At 33.1% G+C, this 10,869-nt stretch overlaps 2 non-coding genes across 2 annotated transcripts; both read right to left on the reverse strand.

Annotated features, from left to right (window-relative positions):
- Positions 1-9,583: 9,583 nt before the first annotated feature.
- On the reverse strand, positions 9,584-9,655 carry Trnae-uuc. Its single transcript has one exon. It is a non-coding gene; the product is annotated as a tRNA-Glu (tRNA).
- Positions 9,656-9,998: 343 nt separating this feature from the next.
- Positions 9,999-10,070, reverse strand: Trnae-uuc. The gene has a single exon. It is a non-coding gene; the product is annotated as a tRNA-Glu (tRNA).
- Positions 10,071-10,869: the final 799 nt, after the last annotated feature.

The raw sequence follows: 10,869 nt of genomic DNA on the forward strand, positions 1-10,869 counted from the left end.
TCTCTGCTACTTCCTATAAACACACATTTTCCGGGCAAAATGGAAAATCTGAATGAAAATTATGTAAATCATTTGAATATTCTAAATCTACTTCTAAAATGTCAAAACCATATTGAGCATCATCGGCGACATTAAAGAGTCTGTCTTTATGTCTACCCATTCAAATTTACCGGTTGGGGAGACATTGGGACATAGCCCAACCATATAGGTTATTTGCATCTAAATACATAAGAAACGAAGATGGTTTGTCTGGAATCATATTCGGACATAAACATGTGTTATTTGCTATTGCGTGTCTGTTACTACATTGCGATATACCACCCCGAATATTATTGGCTATAAACGTTATCTTATCGATATCTGTTAACAGCTCTAAATTAATTTTAGTAAATATTAACATAGCAACTTAATCCAGGTGCTGTATAATAATGGGCAGGATCTAATCCGTATGTTTTAAGACAAACATCTCTAAATTTTCAAATATGTCCGCTAGTAATAAAACATCCGTTTTTAAATAAAGATCGGAATAATCACCCATGTCTTTACAATTGAAATGATTCCATACATCTTGTGTATGAAGGTAATCATTTTCTGTAATGTGACTATCATTTAAAGAACTATAAAATTTATCGCGAGTAGGAAGATGGGTTATTTTTAAAGAATCAAATGAAGTCATATATTCGTATGGATAAACACCTTTTCTTATTAAACGTTTAAAATCTTCTTCATGTGGATATTTTAATTTTAGTTCATTAAATTGTTTAGGTAATAAGTTCTGAGCTAATTTATATTTATAGACTACTGGACATAAATTTAAAAGAGTCAAGAAATCTTAATTTCAAAATTCTATTATTGATTTGTAAAACTTTAGAAAACGAAATATATTTTTCCTTATTCTCAGGAATAAGTTCAATATCACCTTTATCAAAATTAAGACCATGCACTATAAAATGAGCATCATAATTACTTAAATTATGAAAAATACTGGAACAAAATTAGGTGCTTTGTATTTCTTTGAGCACAATGCATGAGCAACTCCTTCATAAGCACCAGTGTGGAAATTATATGATATTGTAGTATCTCCGTTTAATTTGTTGCTACAAATATAACATGACTCACTTTGACTAATATTTATTTTATCTTCATCGTTTAATGGTAATGGAGATTTAACAAAAGTATTTTTATTACAAATATTTTCTAAATCTTTTTTAATTAATTGCATAAATTTTAGTGCGCAATCCTTTCCGGTATACGATCTATATACTGAAAAATTGTCATTATAAGAACATTTGATATAATAGCCAAAACTATACATTTCGTGTTTTTGAACATTAGCAGTTGATGATTGATTTGGGTTATTAAAACAACCCTCTATTGGATTTAAGAATGCTTCAAAGTCAGCATATATTACAAATGGTACTCTTAATTTACGTTCAAAGTTATTGAATGAAATTTGGTTTGATGGGATTAATTCATTAAACCAGTTTCTTTTTCTATCGTTTTCCGATGGCAAACTTGTGCACACGTTAAAACAGTCATTTTCTTGGTGACGTTTTAAATTATCTAATGATGTAAATTTTAATAAACAACCATCACAAATATGAACTGCATGTTCAGAGGTTGATAATTGTTTAGATAATAATCTCGAGAGGTTTTTGATAAAACAATAATGACCTTTGGTACCTTGAGATATGTACAATAAGTTTAAATGAGTCGTTTTTCTATGTTTCGTGAAATGTAATGGTCCTACAATTTTATTAGTTTTGTTTAATGAATCATAATGCAATCCGAAAACATTAATACTCATATTATTTAATTTCTCAAACTTATTAATGTCATTAATTTTAACAGGAAACGAGATATTATCAAAATTTAACTTGTTTTTATGTATTATATAAGATGATACCCTGTTGGAGCTATGAGTAGCTGGATACAATCCTGACAATACTGCCCAACGGAAGCATTCATGATCATTATTTTGAACATTAATAACAGCTTTTTTATATTTTATATCTAATGGTAAATCTATATATGAAGATCCACGTAATGGGTTAAATTTGTTAACATTTATGTCCAAGTGATTTATTTTAACTAAACTCCATCCACTACCCTTTTTTTCAAAATTTGTCATTTTGTTAGTTATTTCAGTAAATATTGATGGGAAAATAATATCTTTATCATCCCCTTGACAAAAAAGATAATTAGATATCTGAAAGTCAAAAGTATTACGTAGATTTTTTGTTTATTGTATAAAGTTAGCATTGAGAATAAAATTAACTTTTACAACAGAGTGTTCAAGGATAGATCGTTCTAGTAGTTTATACATAACGCTTGTAATATTTTTCAAAAATAATTCAGGTGTTTCAAACAAATGGTCTGAAATGAAATTAGATTTCACTCTGTATGTAACAAGTCTATTACCGAAAGCACTATCAATCAATTGAACATTAGAAAAATCATTATCCCTTCTGATTACATTATTTTTATGTGTATTGCTCTTTACGTGGTTGGTCAGATATTTTTTTAACACATGTACTTGACATTGAGGACATTCAATTTTATCATCAAATTCTGTACTTACAGTATTTTTTGTTGATGATGATAATGTCGATGGGGCTACAAGGTGAAGCTTTTTCTTCCTCTTTATTTCCTCTTCACTGAGTAACGTCGACGCTGATCTCTTCCTGCTGCCATCTCCTTTCTGAATAGTTCTGAATGACAAAGAAAATAATTAATAACTTTATTAACAAACAAAAAACAAAATATTGCAATTGATCTAATATCTAAATACTAACATTTTTGTTATTCACATTGTGAACAATATGCTTTCATGGGTAATACACCATCAATGACGTCTTCATTTCCGATTTTATGTCCATCACATGGAGTGTAATAGGGAGAAATATCAGGGTCTCTTAGCATTGTCTCTGGTAAAACATTTTGTATATACCAAAACCTTATAAAATGATGATATTTTTGTAAAATAATATTTTTGCTAAAACCCGCAATCTCACTCTGGGATAAACTACAAATATCAAGCGAGCGGTACATTTTCGTTGTGCTCCAATGTTAAAAATATAAACGGAAGAAACACGTGAAATGATTGTGAAAGACGTCCCAACCGTTATAAATACTTGGAATGTATCCCCTCTTCATGGATTTTCAAAACATGTTACAACTAGTCTTAACATATTTAAAAAATATTGTACTCACGTTTCGACTTGTGTTTGTTCCATTTTATCACAGAGCTCGTAAAGTTCTTCGTCATATTGCGATGACATCAATTCCATTGATTCGATGTTTTCGACAAGTTCGACGAGTTCCATGTTGTATAAATCACAGCTCAATGCATCCATGATGGGAAATGACTTAGCGATGTGTAGTTTAAAAATTAGTTCAGACCTTATATACTACCTAAACAATTTACTTTACAACTCTCTTAAATGTTTATGAAAAAAAGTATTCAATTAGTTCCAAACATGTTTTAACGGTTCCCAATTACTTTACAATCGTAAGCTTGACTTGACAAATATTAAAAAGAATCATAAGTATTTACAATAATTATACTTAGCACTAGCACAAAGAGTTCAAAATGCAAATAGATGAGTAACTTAAAACACTGTTTTTACAATACAATCTAAATTATTAAAATATTTAAGTCTAGCAATCGCAAAAAATACAATGATAGGTTTCTTAGAACAAAGTATAATATCTAAATGAAATCAATTATTTTTTTCACACGAAGAACATTTCAAAGTTATTAAGTTATAAAAAAAAAGTTTATGCACTGGCACTACACACTGACACTTTTTCATTTGTCTGTATCTATTGTATATTTAACACAATCGTCCTTACTAGCCAACTGTTTAGTAATATTGTATATGGTGTCCTTTACGGTTTGCAGGTTCTTATCACAGTCACTTTCTGCGTAATATTTAAGTCGCACTTCAGCGTGTTTCCACTGTTCCATCGTTGCAATATTTTTTATTTTATTAACGTCGTAAATTTCAATTTTAATCAGGTGTGATGCATGTGTGCCGTCGTCGCTGTTAGATTTGATGTACGAAATGCCACCACCACTCGTCGATCGACCAACACTGGATGACTTTTTCGTATTCGTCTTTTTTTCTTCTTTGGTTTTTCGAAAAAGTCATCGATGTTGTTAAATTCGTTCGATCTTTTATTGGCTATGATCGCCTTTTTGACTTTGGCTGCGAGGGTCCCTTCTTCGTCACTAGGTTCGTCGTTTTCATCAGCGTAATAATAACTCTTGAAAGTATTTTCAGAAAACTGTAATAAAAATTAATAAAAATGTTTTAGTTATCAGTTAAGTAAGTAGTATGTGATAAATACGTATAGGTATGCTAAGTATAAATGTACAAGTTAATAACAATGATAAATTAATAAGAGATCGAAGACAGCTAAAATGTATTAACCTCGTGGACAACACATATAATAAACAATTAATTAAACATCTAGTTGGTTATAACAACGTTAGGTCAAAGTATAAAAAGGTACTTACATTCATTTTGTAACAGTTTCACTATTTTAACACTTCACTATTACACTTAACTGGAGATCTCGCTTGGAACAGAGCACAGAGTGGAATACGATACCATGTGATTTTGAGTCGGTCTTTTATATGGAGAGCGAGTATTGTTTCCTTACAGACAAGACTAAACATGTTTCCAACTTTCACCATAAATTTTATATTGAATACGTATTATTCGGAAATGGGAATAATAGAGACGAGACCTATTGTTAAAAATAATAGAGAAGTAGTAAATCATTGATAAAATATAGTTACCACCCGTGGCAACAATGAGAGGATGCAAAGGTTTTGTACCTAGAATTTGGGTAATGTATTATGTATGACAAACAATTGATTGATTTATCTTTCACAAACAATGGCCATAATGTGTAAAGGGTCAGTATTGAGTAATTGTAAACGGTTATTAAGTAGAAATACGATACAAAGACCTTAGCGTTTTTCAATAAAAAAGGATCGCTGATAGAAAGTAGAAAGACAAAAGCATAAGGAAACAAAGGGAACAGGTCCAAGCTTGAAAATGAGCCGTAGAGCATGAGTAAAGTTAATGCATCACTCCATTCGCGGGTGATATAAATGCAATCCGCGTACGTTGGTAATGAAATCCACGGTAAACTTCGACGTAACATGCGGGCGGTACAAGAGTAATCCGCGGACGGTATCATTGAAAGTCGCGGCCGATAACAATTATAATTCGCGGGCGGTATAATTTTAATTCGCGGGCGCTATCATTTTAATTCGCGGTCGGTATTATTTTAATTCGCGGTTGATATCATTTTAATTCGCGGTCGGTATTATTTTAATTCGCGGTCGGTATTATTTTAATTCGCGGTTGATATCAATTTAATTCGCGGTTGATATCAATTTAATTCGCGGATAGTATGGTGGCCCGGCCCTGGAGCAGGCCGCGGACCCCCCGTGGCTGGGGGCGCGGGGTGGCTTCGCAGGTGCTCGGGTATCGGTGAATCCCTTACTACTTTTATATTACCATTCTCTCCTGTTTCGAAGACTTTGCAGCTTTCATTCTTCATTATTTCTAACATTCGCGTAAACATAAGAAGTCATTATAGACCTTTGCATCTCACACACAACATTATTTTTCTAATTATAGATTCTTGCACTATGTTTAAGAAATCATAATGAGTAAAACAATATCACACAATCATGAATAAATAATGCCCTCTCCACACAAACGCACATCTTAACCGATAAGTTGAGTAGCCGACTCACCCAACTAGTTTGACAAATTATTTTTATTTCACGGGCCTCGTTTGCGGTCGCTGCGGGATATTTGAAACTGGAAAGTTTGTTACCGAGAACATTGTCGTGTGCATGTCCTATATTTTCCTTTCATGTGTTAAGAGTATTATAAAAGTTGAGTATTCGCGCCATGCATTTTTCGTACTAAAAAGTTTATATTTGAGCGCACGGAGACCTTTTTTAATGAATTGACGCGCCTGGTATGGAATTAAAATGCTAAAACTAAGGATTTTTACTTCCAAATACGCGCTCTCAAGATGCGTTGTAAATCCACATATGCCTATACCCTTACTTTTATAAGTGTTATTATATACACACAGTTGTACAATTCCACAGTTCCACATTGATTGACACAGTATCAACTCGGAGCCAGGAATATGTGCCCGATATGGGCTTGCGTCCCATCACATCATGGGACGAAATACGCACGGCGAAAATTATGTGCGCCAGCTGCGCCTCTGCATACCCCTTCAGTGATAAAAGGTATGAGTATATGTTGACAGTTCGAAATTCCTGCAATATTGTGTCATGCATCGGCAGCCTGACGTCTGCGCATCGCCTTAATTTTGTATGCGTATAGAACATGCAGTGGTATTTATAAAACAAAATTATAAGGTCCCGATACTCAACAAGCGAACTGGACGTATTTAAATTGCCTTGAATCCTGTTCGATACAGTTAAACCAGAACGCAAACTGGTTTCAAAATTAATCTCGATGTTTATGATGGGAATTAAATATTAGTAGCGTAATTTATTCCAAAGTATTGTATAATACGTGAGAGATCTTTATATGGTATTTTTTATGCGGGCATGACAAAATGATCTGATGGTAAGTAGAGTGGTGTGCAATAGAATATCGACTGACGAGAGATAATTAGTCTTCGCTACTATGGCGGGTTTTAACACCTTGTGTACGGTGGTCGCTATCCGGGCGGATATAAAATATATCCTATCACCAGCGTTTCGTTATTTTTTAATAATAATAATATCAGCCCTGTATTGTATAATGTCCTATTGGGCACGGGCCTCCTCTACTACTGAGAGGGATTAGGCCATAGTCCACCACGCTGGCCTAGTGCGAATTGGTAGACTTCACACACCTTCGAAATTCCTATAGAGAACTTCTCAGGTGTGCAAGTTTCCTCACGATGTTTTCCTTCACCGTTAAAGCAAATAATAATTTACAAAGAATACACCCATAGAAATTTTAGAAGTCATAGGTGATTGATGACGTGAAGAATCCCAAGGGATTTGAACTGCGGACATTTGTCTTAGCAGTCCGTTCCACACCCAACTACGCTATCGCCGCTTACGAGATCTTTACTTAACATATATTTAAATGACCACAGCATTATATAACAGCCATTAATACACTATTTACTGCTGGAATGTTTTAATTTGTTGTATTTTATGATCTCGTCTCGCCGCTTGTGATTAGTTGTATATTAAAATCGTAAGTTTATATTGAATGTAAACAGTGGTCTCTTTCGATATTGAAATGAAATGTCATTTGCAACCTTATTTCATAGGCAACATGGCATATTTTTAACATTTATTCATGAAAATATTTTGGTAGAAGATACATGGGCTTTGAAATCATCATGGTAAGATCTCCTACAGTTTATTATATTTGGGAAGATAATAAAAGTGACTGGGTTTTTCCATCTTTAAAATTACTCAGTGGCAGCTCGGTGTCAGGAAGTTGGCCGTGTAATAACCGCGTACCATAGAAAATACGTAAAGCCATTGGTCCTGTGCCTGATCTCTCTTGTCATGTCGGATTGCCGTCTCAGCGGACTATGAGAGAGAAGGAACGGAGAGTGCTTGTGTAAGGCGCGTTGGGGTAAGATTGTAGGAGGTGTAACATCGTATAAATCAAATAACTCGCCATTGTGTTATAATTTTTATTTTTGGACAACACTGCCTGCGACCCCATTTTGTTCCCTACGTTTCACTAGTTCACATGAGTGATTTCGTCAAACAAATAATGTTTACTGTGCTAAAAAACAGAATGTCGGTATGTCGTCGTTCCCTGGCAGATCCGGATTAACCCCATGCAAGAATTTGCCTAGTTTTTATTGAGTATTTACTGTTTTTAATTCATTTCGTACCTATATAGTATCATAAAGCAAATAAATCTTGTGACTTATTTATTCAAATTTGTCATTACACGTATATTCCCTGAGATCCGATCTTTAAACATACAATTATTTGTCGTTAAAGGACGGATTAAAATCGTTCGATCTAGCACTTGTAAAATATTGAAAGTTATTGTCAAAATTTATAGACGAAGACGTCTGAACTCAGTAATTATGTAATTTTTTTTAGCTCAGGTGAATGGTCGATTTTGTATATTTGTTATTTATTTACACGTGTATGTACTATTTCTTCCAATATTCTTAAAAACATCTACAGTGTCACTCATGTGAGGTAAGATCGTATGGCTAGAACTAATAAAAAAACAAAGTTCGCTTCTAAAAATATCTCACGATATTTATAATTTTTTTTGAACATTTATAAATGGCTATCTAGATCAGAATATGCTCTTTTTATGGATTTTAGAATCCCTTTATCATAGACGATTTTAGATAGTAGTTCGAAGTATACCTGTGAAGGTCCTATCTTTCTCACACATTTCTAAAAGTATGGTATTTTTTAAACCATTATAAAACATTAACTGTTATAACTGTTATAAGGAATTGAAAAAAAATATATATCATTTAATATATTCAATAACATATAGCTAGGTTAATGATTCATTATGATAACTTTTATTGAATTCTTGTAAAAAAAATATTCGAGAACACTGTTTAACACGTCGAAAAAGCGTCCGATTTAACCCCAACGCACCTTATTGCGCACACACTTGCGCTCTATTATATTTTCCGCGTGGCTGATCTCCGGTTAGATTGGCCGCCAAGGCTGAAATTCAATGATTCTTCAAAAAATTAAAATAAAAAAACAAAATAATGTCTTAAAAAATACTACACAACACGTGTTACGATGCAATAACTGTAGATGGCTCGTTCGTTCCTAATTACCTAGAACGTATGATGGTAATAAGACTTTCACCCTTCAAAAGTCAGTCTCAAACTAAGTGAAACGTCAGACTACAAAAACAAACTCCTCCAAAGAACCAAGCAAACATGAATGGTAGAGGGTCTATTAAAAAATTCCCACCTCTGGAAAGCATGCGCTCTAACTGTCAATAAAAAAATACACAAACAGAGATCGGTATCGGGCGGTCACGATTTTCACATTAGCTCATGCACTGTGACGGTGAGATGAGGTGACATAAGCAAGTGAGTGGAGACGGGTAAAAAATAATAAAAAAGCAAGATCTTTCAGTAAACGTTTAAAAAAAAGTAAAAATCTATATCTTTCAATATCTACGTAGTACCAAATAGTAACCTATTTAATTCAGTGTTTATATTTATAGAGTTTTTAATATTATTTATAATTAATTAGATTATGTAAGTATATTATGTGTAAAAAATACTTCAAAACACTGAGTAATTTGATAGTCGGTGAGGATATTTGTTGACTACTATCGTATATATTTTAGTAAAAAATATTTATTTGTAATATTATAACGTTTAAGTAACGAGAAATATATCTCTGGCAAAAGAAAACGAATGAAAAATGGTTTATAGTCAGATGTTTATTTAAACTAAGGTACACTCTTAGGTCTAATGTAATTGCTTTCTCATCCCAGTATAAATATTTGAATAGATAAACTAGATATTTTACTTTGATGAGAAGACAAAAGTTACTTTCCCGTACCGGGAATCGAACCGCAGCCTCCTGGGTGAAAGCCAGGTATCCTAGCCACTAGACCATACGGGAGATGTAGACTCGTTACTATGCTATTGAATACTATCAAGCAAACGTATTTAATATTTTTTTTTAGGAATCTAACTAGTATTGGAGTTAAAACTACGTCATAAAAGAGTTATTTTTTAAATTGTCAGATAATAGTTAACCATCAAATAAAATATAACCTATCTAAATATAAATATGAGATAAATTGACAACTTTATAAATACTTCTGCCATATGAAATTCATTTGTGTTGTTCTTTATCCTGCGAAAAAAAAATCAGATGTTAAAAAAAATTGCCTTTAAACAAGTTTACTTATTACAGAAAAAGACCGAAGAAAATAGTACTTCTGAAGTTAATAAAAAGAATTTTCCCGTACCGGGAATCGAACCCGAGCCTCCTGGGTGAAAGCCAGGTATCCTAGCCACTAGACCATACGGGAGATGCTAACTTCTGACTAATTTTACATCAGTTATTCTAGGCAAGTGTCAATCAAACAAGCATAATATTGTAACATATTTTATTTTAAATTCACAATTAAAATTGGTTGCTAAGTTGCAAGCAACTTAGAAAGAAGAAAAAGAAAAAAAGTATGTACCGTGACCATGAAATCTGCAATCTCCAAAACGGGAGAAAATTCAAATATAAAAAACCGATATAAAATCTGAATACCAGTTTTATTTCGATGTCATGACAAATCTTTAATTAATTTATCTGTCACAACATGCATAAATACAAACACTTCTAAAAAAATCATCTTGTATTACTTTTAATTTAACATTCGTAATAAACCTTCTGTACCAAATTTATTTAATTTTACATGACGGTCAACAGTAACATTTTGAAATAAAACGGTAGTGACGTAATCTGAGCGGCATCTGTGACGGGTTTTGTTTGTAAACTGGTAGTAGGCAAGGTGCATAGTGAGAAATAGATGTTAAAATATTGAAAACGAACATACAACAGAACAACTCAAACACCGGCTCAGAAACGAATCTCCATCCAACTCTTCATCTAACTACGAACCTAGGACTCCCATTCACAGACCCGGTTCCTCTACCAGAACCAGGATATGATAATGAGCTGATGAAGCAGTATCTAAGATATAGTGGGGATTTTAACCAGCCGATCAACAGTCTGAATTTTAAGGTGACTGAATTATATTCTCGGTGCTGCGAGCTCGCACCAGCTTATTACGGCATGCACCATTGACGCGCGCGCTGCGTGTGCTCAATACTTTG

This window comes from Manduca sexta, chromosome 2 (assembly GCF_014839805.1).
Source record: "Manduca sexta isolate Smith_Timp_Sample1 chromosome 2, JHU_Msex_v1.0, whole genome shotgun sequence".
In the NCBI taxonomy this organism is placed as follows: domain Eukaryota; kingdom Metazoa; phylum Arthropoda; class Insecta; order Lepidoptera; family Sphingidae; genus Manduca; species Manduca sexta.